Source organism: Dipteris shenzhenensis, chromosome 28 (genome assembly GCF_047967505.1).
Source record: "Dipteris shenzhenensis isolate YYH24624 ecotype China chromosome 28, Dip_SZ_1.0, whole genome shotgun sequence".
Classification (NCBI taxonomy): Eukaryota; Viridiplantae; Streptophyta; class Polypodiopsida; order Gleicheniales; family Dipteridaceae; genus Dipteris; species Dipteris shenzhenensis.
This window is the reverse complement of record NC_141623.1, coordinates 29274693-29285559: the sequence shown is the minus strand read 5'-3', so window position 1 is coordinate 29285559 and position 10867 is coordinate 29274693.

Here is a 10867-nt window from a genome sequence, read left to right as displayed (position 1 = left end):
GGCATGGAGAATAGTACTAGAGTTAGGGAGGGATGTGAGAAGATCAAAATAGAGAGTGGCAAGATAGAGGAGATTAGATTTAAGGTAGACCACATATTCCTTTGGCAGAACTTTGTCACTTCTAGGAGGCATTGTCAGCTTTAATGTAAGATTTTTTTGGGAGTTATATCTCATGGGAGTTTGTGCTGATTGTCATAGTAAGGGTAGGAGGCCAGCTACTACCCCAACAGTGGGGCTTCCCATCAAGCATTGATATAGTAGTATTGCATCATCCTTTAACTGTATGAAATTTGCATGCACTGAGAGATAGAACACATTCTTCTCATCTTCATCCATCTCTTGGCATCTCAGAGAGTCTTTGTGCTTATTGGCCTGGTCCAATCAAGACCAGATACTGCATGTAACATCTTGATTTGCAAGTGTTTCCATGGTATGAGTATTCTTCCTTCAAGGTGATCCTCTTGCTGTAGAATTGCAACAATCTCCTGGCATAGTGTAGTGATGCCCTATACCAAACGATCTTGTGCTAACCCCTCTGCATCATCATCGGCTTGACCTAGTAGTTGAAGTTCTAATTTGGAAATTATTGATTTTTTATTTTGCCACTCTATGCACTTTTCTTTATATTTACCCAATGTTGAGGTGTATGCAAGCTTCAGACTATTGAATTGTTGAGCTACTTTTGGATGCCCTGGCAGTTGATCATTAAGCATGCTGCATTTGTTCTACCATCCTTTCCTTGAGCTTATGAATTTTAGTCTCGGCACTTTGCAACTTGGTTTGGAGTGATGGGAGCATTTGCCTTTCCATTTCTCTTTCTTGCTCATCTAACGCCATGGTAGCAAATAATTGAGACCATTGTTATTGTTGAATGTGATTTTGTATGATTTGGAATGTGCTATGCATAGCCTTGCTTGTATTGGATGTACAATTGACTCCCATGTGCCCATGTGGAATTTTGATCTATTTTTTGAACAGCAATCTATTGTATGGTGCCACTAGAGAAATTTGGGGGTTCTAGAGTCGTGGATTCGTCAACGTTGGTGACTGGTGATCCTTGAAGAGGCATGCTATTTGGCTCACTTGCAAAGTCATTATGTGGCATGGTCACTCTTGGATTTCCATGCTTAAGTTCCTCTGTTGCGATAGCAATACTGAACTAAGTTGCAGGATTCTTTGGCAGAGTTTCACATTGTCATTCTCTAGAATCTGTTCGGATTTCTGCCCATCCATGTTATCCACATTGAGAGTAGGTGGAGGCTCTAATTCCCCTTCTAAAGATAGTATCAATGCTTCAAAGTCTTCTATATCTTGTGTTGAGAGGTTAGAGTCTTCCTATTGCTCTATTGCAAACTCAATTATAATGGCCAATAGATGGGCAATGTAGCTTTTGCCATTAATGTGTAGCGAATACATAATTGGTTAGCAGTAGCAAGGATATGTGTTGAGCCCAGTCTTGTAGTTTTTTCTCTACAAAGAAATGTAAGACTTTTTACTCACATATAATTTTTTCTCACTCTTGTATGATTGAAAATTTCAGCCAAAATTTAGCTGCCTCTTTGCATATGGGATCTAGAATCATATCATTCCCCCACTCTGTGACTTTGTGTTAAGTGGGAATAAATCATGAATCTTAGAGAATCTTGCATCCAAATGTTTCTTTGGATATTCTTCTTGTGCCCCTGGAAATGAGAAAGCTTCCTACATAGTGGATCTACTGAGGTAGATCTGTAAGGGCTTTTCTTTATATGTTACTATGCCGTACTTATCTTTCCCCAACTCTCTGCTTTTATATGATGTTATGAATGGACAAATGTATTTTATCATAGTAGCAGGTATTGGTTAGAATGATTTAGCTTCTCAAAAATACTTCCTAGTCCCTTTGACTTCAAGTTGTATGGGTGACATGGTGAACATTGAGACTCGTGTGGCCATACAAGTATTGTTTCATCTGTTGCTAGCTCTTTGTTGGTTTGGTCATCAAGGTGTTATGCACCTGCATCTTGCATAGTCAATTGCTCTACCTTGATTTCTCCTGACTCTAGAGTCCTTAGGTTCTATGGCATATGTTCTTGGCATGTTGCATTTATTTGCTCATCAGTATCACTGTACAAAATCACCAGCCATGGTTGTTTTGGTGCTGACCTCTAGTTTAATGATTTTGGATCTTGTCCTTCTTCAGGTTGGTGATTTGAGGAGGGCTATTGAGGTTGAGTTTTGGGCCATTTGGCATGGTGTTGTTGTGTAGATGGAGTTGTAGGCCTTTTTCCCATCTTATTGGACTATCTTCACCCTGGCATTTCACACATAAATCAGGTCCTAGTTTGACATTGCCAATATAGTGCCATGTGCTAAGCATGCCTGTTTCTTTTGTGAGTGGGTAATGCATTTTACTCTTTTTGTGATGAGGGTGCCATGTGTGTGAATCAAAGCAAGTATCTCTTGGGGATTTTATTCATGCAATTTATTCGTGGTGCTCCAAGCCGTGTGGTTGCGCTATACATGACTAGTGAGGCAGGCATTCCTCCTACATGCTTAATTTGCTAAGGGAATCATAGGGCAGCTAGGACTCAGTCATCACCTCTGAGCCCTAGGTCAAAATCGATTGAAACTACCTATATGTGCAAAGTTGTACATACGCTAGTGAGTGCTCATGATACAATATAGTCCTAACTATGGAAGACTTGGGCCCACAAATCTTCATTATTGTCAAGGATGGCTTGCATGTTGATGTAGTAACGCTTCAGTCGGCTCCTGTTTATTGTTATTGTGAACTGGACTCCATTCAGTGTTTCTAGCAGCATAGCTCCGATTATTTTTTTGACTCTATAAGGTCCTTGGCCTAGAAATTTGAGCTTGCCCTTTTGGACTTTGGTATTGTACAAAAAAACCAAGTCACCTTCCTTGATGTCTTTGTCTTTGAGGTTTTTATTAAACCATGCCTTCCTTCTTCATTTTTTTGTTTCATGGCATGGTAGGCAACTCTGGTCTTTGTATGCTTCTCTAGTTGGTAGATTCTTTCTTTCAGGGATGCGTGATCTTCCATGCATTCTTGTACTGCTATGTGTAGATTGGGTATTACAAATTCCAGTGGAACCACAACTTTGGTTCTACTACCTTGGTGAGGACAATGCATAATATTTTGTTGGTGGATTTGGCTTGTCCATTCCCTTGGGGGTAGTAAGGTGTGCTCTTTCTATGGATTACCATAAAGCTAGACAAGAGTTCTTGGATGACCTCATGATAAAATGTGTGCCTCTATCTGACACAATTTCAATGGGACATCCAAATCGCATGATCACATTCTTGTACAAGAACCTTGCTTTGCTTTTGGCATCTACCTTTCTGACTACTTTAGCTTCAACCCATTTGGCTTCAGTCGCCACAATGATGTAGCATGTCTATGTTTCCTTTGCTGCTACTGGACGAATGGGACCCACAAAATTGATCCCCCATTTTTCAAAGGGTTTTTGTGCAACAACATTTGTTAGGGTATTGAAGTCTTTGTGTTGTGGTTTAGTAGTTTGTTGGATTAGATCACAACTTTTGAGATATTCATAGGAATTTGTCCAAAGTGTTGGCCACCAGAATCCTACGAGAAGGACTTTTCTTACTGTTTATTCCCCTTGGAAATGTCCACTCGCAATGCCTTCAAAGGATTCACTAAGGATTGGCATGATCTCATGTGGCATTACACATCACCTTTAAACTTGGTCCTTTCCTATCTTGTAAAGTTGCCCTGCAATGAGTTGATAGGGTGCAGCTTTTAGAATTAGTTTTTTGGCATCCACTACTTTCATTTTAGGAGGTGATCTTCCTACCATTAAGTACCCAATGATGTCCAGTTAGGCACAACTTCTATTTGAAATAATGTGACATCTAGTAGGTCATCTTCTATTCCTTCCGGCTCTTCTCTTGTCCTTAATCGTGACATGTGATCGGCAATGAAATGTTGAGCTCATTTTCTCACCACTATTTTAAAATTAAATTCTTGTAGTAGTAGAAGCCATTGAGTGATCTAGCCTATGGTACATGGCCGATTCACAAGATATAATAAGGCTTGATGATCTGTGTAGAAGGAAAAGTCAGTAGATAGCCAATGGATAGTGTCAAAATTTCTTCACGCTATAGATCATTGCCAAGGCTTCTCTTTTAGTTGTGGTGTAATTCACCTCTACATCATTTAGCTGTCTACTTGCAAAGTCTACTGGGAAGTCTTTGTTGTTTTTGCCAAGTTGACATAACACACTCCCTACTGCATAATTGGAACCATCAGTATGTACATGAAATTCTATTTCCCAATTTGGTGCAATTAAAACAGGGGCTGTGATTAATCTTCACTTGAGGGTTTCAAATGCTTGTTTGCATTCATCTATCTAGATAAAGTTGACTAGGAGCTTATATAGGGGTCTTGCAATCATGGCATACCTCAGTATGAACCTTCTATAGTAACCAGCATGGCCCATGAAGACTTGGGCTCCCTTGGCATTTAGTGGGGGGGAAGCTGCATGATGATCTTTATTTTGTCCAGGTTAGTTCCAATTCCATGTCAAGAGACTATGTGTCCCAAGACTACTCCGTGTGTGACCAAGAATAGGAATTTTTGAGGATTCAAAGAGATTCCATACTCCCTATATTATTTTAGTACCTCTTCGAGGCATTTTGAGTGATCCTATTTTCTTGAGTGTATGCACAAGTAGTCGAGGAAGACTTGTAGGAAGTGTACATGACCCTTTGAAAAGTGGATGGGGCATTGCATAAGACAATTGGCATTACTTTGTATGAAAAAATGCCCCATTTTGTGCAAACGATCTCTTTTCTTGATCTTTGTTTATGTGAGCTCTGATTCCTTGACTGGCCTAGGCATTGCTAATTGTTGCTTCTCCCCTAGTGTAGTTTTTGAAGTAATCAGAAACTTTCCTTAGGCTATCATAGCACTTTGAGGTGCTTGCTTGGATGCTAGCTCCACTGGAAGATATTTGGTCCAATCCAGCTATGTTCCCTTGTTCTTCTTTTTTGTTACTATTCACCATTTCACTCTTAATTCTCACATTGGGTTTGAACTTTCTAATCTTTTTGCTTTGTGAGACTAGTGATGGATTTTCAAAGGGAGTCGCACTCCCAAGGAGTGGTTCTTCGGCCATTGTTGTCTCTATGCCAACATGGACTTAGGTAGTACAGAATGTGTGTGTAGAGTAGCAGCAAAGCTCCGCTTGTACTTGCATATGGCTAGGAATAACCCCTCTTAGAAATCCAACTTGCATGTTCTACATGCAAGTTCTACATACGATTCCTACATGCAACTCCTACATGCAAATTCTACATGCAACTCCTACATGCATGTCCTACATTCAACTCCTACATGCCTACATGTAAGTTCTACATGCGACTTCAACATGCAACTCCTACATGCAACATGCAACTCCTACATGCAACTTCTATATGCAAGTTCTACATGTAGAGAGAGAATCTTACAATTCCTACATGCAGAGAGAGAAGCTCTCCAAATTGTATAAATACCCCATAATGGAATGAAGCCCACACCCTTTGGGGCATTGTGTTGAGTTCTACTTTGGTATTCCAAGCAATTGTCTCAAGTGTCCATGCTTCCTTGCACTCCACGTCCAAAAGCATGTCCTAACCTTGCAACTCCTCCTCCCCTCTTCTCCAACCTTGCAACCCATCCTCTCCCTCTCCTCCTCCCTTCTCCTCCTCCTCCTCCTCCTCCCTCGTCCTCCCTCGTCCTCCTCCCTTCTCCTCCTCCTCCTCTCCTCCTCCTCCTCCTCCTCCTCCTCCTCCTCCTTCCTCCTCTCTCTTCTTTCCCCCATGCTCTTACACCTTCTTCCTCTCCCACCCCTATGCTCCCCCTAAACCCTTAGTTTCTCAACCCTTAACCTCCATGATCTACGAGGCAGAGAGTTCTCCACCATGTACTCTACCCTAAACCTTGGATCCTCCTTCCAACCCTGGAACCTCTTCTAAACTCTGGAACCTCTTTCTAAACCCTAGAACCTCTCTCTAAACCTTGGAACCTCCTTCTAACCCTTATTCTAAACTCTGGAACCTCTTTCTAAACCCTCGAACCTCTTTTTAACCCTTCAACCCCCAATGAAGGCGAAAGCCTTCATTACCTCAACCATGATGATGCATGTTTCTTTCACACATGCATGCACTATGTTTGCTTACCACACTTAAGCCTACGTCTCTCACCGGAATATGACTCGAGATCCTAAGCTATACGTATACTACAAACGGCAATCTTGATATATCTGTAGGTGACAAAAAGCCTTGGAACCCTGCATACTGAGAAAACCCTACACTTCCTGCGGAAGCCGTGGGAAAGAGCCAACATCGATATAGGCACCTTCAAGCCCTTTAGGATCCCATTCAAAATTTGGGGACTCAGGTGCTTTTGTGGGCTTAGTCAAATACAATTCTACCACTCTGGTCTGCATTCTTTCGAATTGGTTGAAGTGCTCTATCTTGGCCTTTTAGCATTGCACACCCTCTTTTTTCCTGGACCGATTGCTATTGGCTAGTGCTAGAGGGTCTATCTTGGGGTATTCTATGGCCATGAGTGCTTGCAGGATTGCCAAGTCAATGTCGAACACTTGGCTTTCCAAGGTGGCATTATCAACTTCAGTTTGTAGATCCCAATCAAAGTATCCCAATCAAAGTCTACACCATAACCTTCTATTATGGCCTCCTCAGGGTCACTATCCCACTCGACACTTGCCATGAAGATTGGCATTTCCTCAGCTTTTGATTTGTCATCCCAGATTGGTGCTTCTAGTTGGATCATTTGGGCATCCACATCAGGCAACATTGGATGTGTTGTTTTACAATTATCTATTCTAGCCAATGCCTATATCCAATTATTGATGTCACTTTGTGTATCCCCTTCTATTGGTTTTAGTACATTGGTAGGTACAGGGGATGCATGATTGGTGGCTATAGTGGAAGAAGTGTCTTCAACATTTCTAGGAATAGTGGGTTTGATTTCCCCTATTTCCAAATTTACCTTGATAGTGGTTTCTCTATTTTGGATTGTGATTCTATCAGTGCCCCAATCATGGAGTATCGATGCTCCCTGAAGCCATGGTCTTCCCAACAATATCTGGTATGATGTGGCTTCCTTGGGAAGATCCAAGATAGTAAACTGGAGAGTGAACCTGCTGAATCCATCAATTTTTGTCGGCACATTGTCAATGATACCCAATGGGTTCATTTTAGTGTGGCCAGCTAGGCGGATGTTGAATGTGATCTTCTGCATTAGAGGTAGGCCCCATTCTTCATATAGTTCTCTTGCTAAAATGTTTACTCCGGCTCCGGCTCCACCATCCACTATTGCAAGGTATTGGACAAAGGCTTTATGCTGCAGTGGGATGGCTACATTTTTTATGTCATCCTAGCACTGAATTTTAGTAAAATAACCTTCTCCTCTTCTTCAGGTGGAGGGAAGTTTTGTGCCTCTAGTCGTCTATCAGCATCAACTCCCTTGATGCGAGGCACGCGCGGTGGGGCACTAGGGTGTGAGACAAAGCTCCATTGTCCATGGGTGATCAAGCATTCAATGTTGAGGATGTTACACTGCAAGTTGGTGACATGTCCCCTCACCACCACGTCTCGCTTGACCACAGCACGGGGTACTTGATCATCACACTCGAGTGAGAAGTATATGAATAAAGAGCGGCAAAGCTGTCATGGGCATGTGTGCATGTGTGGTGTCATGTGCGAGCATGCTCGAGTGCATGTGCATGAGCGCAAAAGATGTTGTCAATGTCGACAAGCAGGTGCGATGAAGTGCCACATGTAATCAGGTGCTATCAAGGAGTGTGTTGAGGAGAGAAGGTGATGGTGATGTGTATGATGATGGGAGAGAGAGAGGATATGTGAGGCATGGAAACGGGGTTCATTAGGTGGATGTTTTGTGAGGACAAAGATGAGGGGAAAGTTGGTGAGGATAACAATGATGATGATGCTTATGATTATGAGAAGGGCATTGAAAAGGAGATGGTTCTTACAAGTGTGTGTGTGGTGTGCAAGATAATGTATGCACGGGTTCTTCAACCTCCTTTTTTCTTCATCTCCATAGCTTCTTCTTCTTCTCTATCTTCTTCTCCTTCTCACATTATCTCTTCTTGTTCACTTTATAGTATAGACCCCTATTTTACATTAAGTGTTACTACACCACACCCGTCACATTACAAGTTATAGGTAGTAGGTAGTGTTATCTCAACACTCCCAATCTGCATCTATGTAACCATAAAGACACAACTATGTAACCATCTATGTAGCCCATCTATGTAACCATAAAGACACAACTCCACAATCCTCTCATACGACATCCCATAATTGATAGTGGCCTTCGCATACTGCATCATCCTCTTGACTACATCAAGATGGCTCTTACAAGGCCTTGCATGAACTGACTTACTACTCCCACTGAGTAGCTCAAGTCCAACCATGTAGTTGTCAAGTAAATAAGGCTCCCAACCATCTGTCGATACATAGTAGTGGTGTGTCTACGGGCTAAAATCCTATGATTCCATACTTCTCTAGCATATCCTAAGGATATTGTCTTTGAGCCATCCATATTCTTCACAAAGTATTTATTACCTCGATACCAAGAAAATACTGTAACTCTCCCTAATCTTTGATGTCAAACTCTGCTGAAAGTTTCTTTTTCAAGGCTGAAATTTCCTTCGCATGACTTCTTGTAATGATCAAGTCATCCCCATAAATCACAACTACATCCATTTTGTCATTCACTTGCTTCACATAGATTGAATGATTTGCATTTGATTGTCTAAACTACATGTTTTTCAAGGATTGATTGATCTTCTCACATCAAGCTCTAGGTGCCTTCTTGAACTTGTACAATGCTTTTTTTAGTCTAGACACAAAATCAAGATGCTTTGGGTGAAGGTTGTATCATGTATACTTCTTCTTGCAAGTCTATATTCAAAAATGTATTATTCACATCCATCTGCATACTCTCCATCCATACATGCTTGCCAATGCAATCACCATTCACACAGTTGTCATCTTGGTAATGAGACTAAATGTTTCATCATAATCTAAGCCATGTGTTTGTGCATATCCCTTGGTAACCAACCTTAGTCCAAAGTGTCCCATAGTCCAAATAACCTTTGTTAAAACCTCTAGGGCAAGATTAAAAAATGCCTTATACTGAGGGGAAGTCTTATTAGGCACCACAATGGGACCAATACAAGGGACTTTTTAATCAAAAATCTTTTTTACATAGTCCGTGAATCCATTAACTAAAAGAATGTGCTATACATAAATCTTTTACAAATTGGTGGTTGTCGGAAAGGCAAGGTATTCAAATGGAAGGCATTAAAGAAATTTAAAATTTACACCAAAGGTAGATACCTTAATTTTGTTCATTAATAAAATTTAAAGAAATAGGGGAGCTATTAAAATGCAAAGAAGAAACAAAAAGGGGGATTTAAATAATAACTTGCAGGGGGGAATAGTAATAATTACCTATAAAACACCATGAAGTGGCACAGTGAAAAAATCAGAGGGGGGAATCCTTATTAAAACCTTCTTTGGTGGGATATAAAGCCAAATTTGCCACACCTTTACTCTTTGGAAAACCATGTAATTGTGTGTGTGTTGGGGGGAATGTCATTGGAAAAAATTGGGGGGGCATGAGTGTATTTCATAAGTGTGTAAGAGTGTATGGGAGTATGTCTGTGTATGTGCATACATAAATGTGTGTAAGAGTGTAGAAAATGTGTGTGTGTGTGTGTGTGTGTGTGTGTGTGTGTGTGTGTGTAGGATGGAAGAAGCTCTCATTGTATTTCTCAAACCTAGAAAATGGCAAAAAGCCCAAACAAGTGAATAAAATAGCCTTTTAGACCTGATTGTAAAATCCTAACCCTAACATGAGTGGCGTTCACATGCAGGTGAGCCTATTTACATATCTCGAGATTAAAAGGCCGAAAGAGCAAAGCACAGGGGTCCTAGCATGTATGCCAGCAACATGCAACAATGATGTATTATGGAATATTTTTGGCATGCCTTTTCTTACAGATTAAGCATTTGACAATGGCAATGCACCCACATGTCATTTGATGCAAGCTTGATCTTCTGCTTTGGCCACGTTGCATATGAGCACACAAGCGAAAGCAAAGGCTCATGCCAACATTAACCTCTCTGCAAAGTCTAATAGGACTTCTTGCACAATGATGGATGGAATTATTAGTTCTCTGGTGGGAGGTGGAGCTACATAGGCATCCATAAAGGCTCTTTTGAAGCTTGCATACTACGCTCCTTTCCTTACACCACAAAACCCTTTGGCTATGACATATAGATCTCCTCAATATGCAGATCCCCATGCAAGAATGCCATCTTGACATCCATCTAGACAAGCTCCATGTTCTCTCGTGCAACCAAACCAAGCACTGTACAAAGGGTAGTCATATTTGACAACTGGCAAGAATATCTCATCAAAGTCAATCCCCTTCTCTTGCTTGAAACACTTGGCAACCAACTGTGCCTTGTACTTTAGCAATGCATCCCCTGGCTTTGCATGCATTATAAACCCACTTGCATGGAAGTTCATGCTTCCCCTATGGCAAAAGTACCAGCTCCCAAGTGACATTTTTCATGAGAGATTCCATCTCTAATTGCATAGCCACCTTTCACTTCACCTTGTCCTCCCATGACATAGCCTCTTTTGAAGCATGTAGGCTCTCCATAATCCATCAACTGTATGTAATCAAGGCCGTCTCAACACTAGCCAACCAGAGCTCCTGCATTCTCCTGCACAATCGTAGGTTTCACATTCTGTTTTGTCTCTCCCACCTCATGATTGCCCGGCTATACCTACCATCCT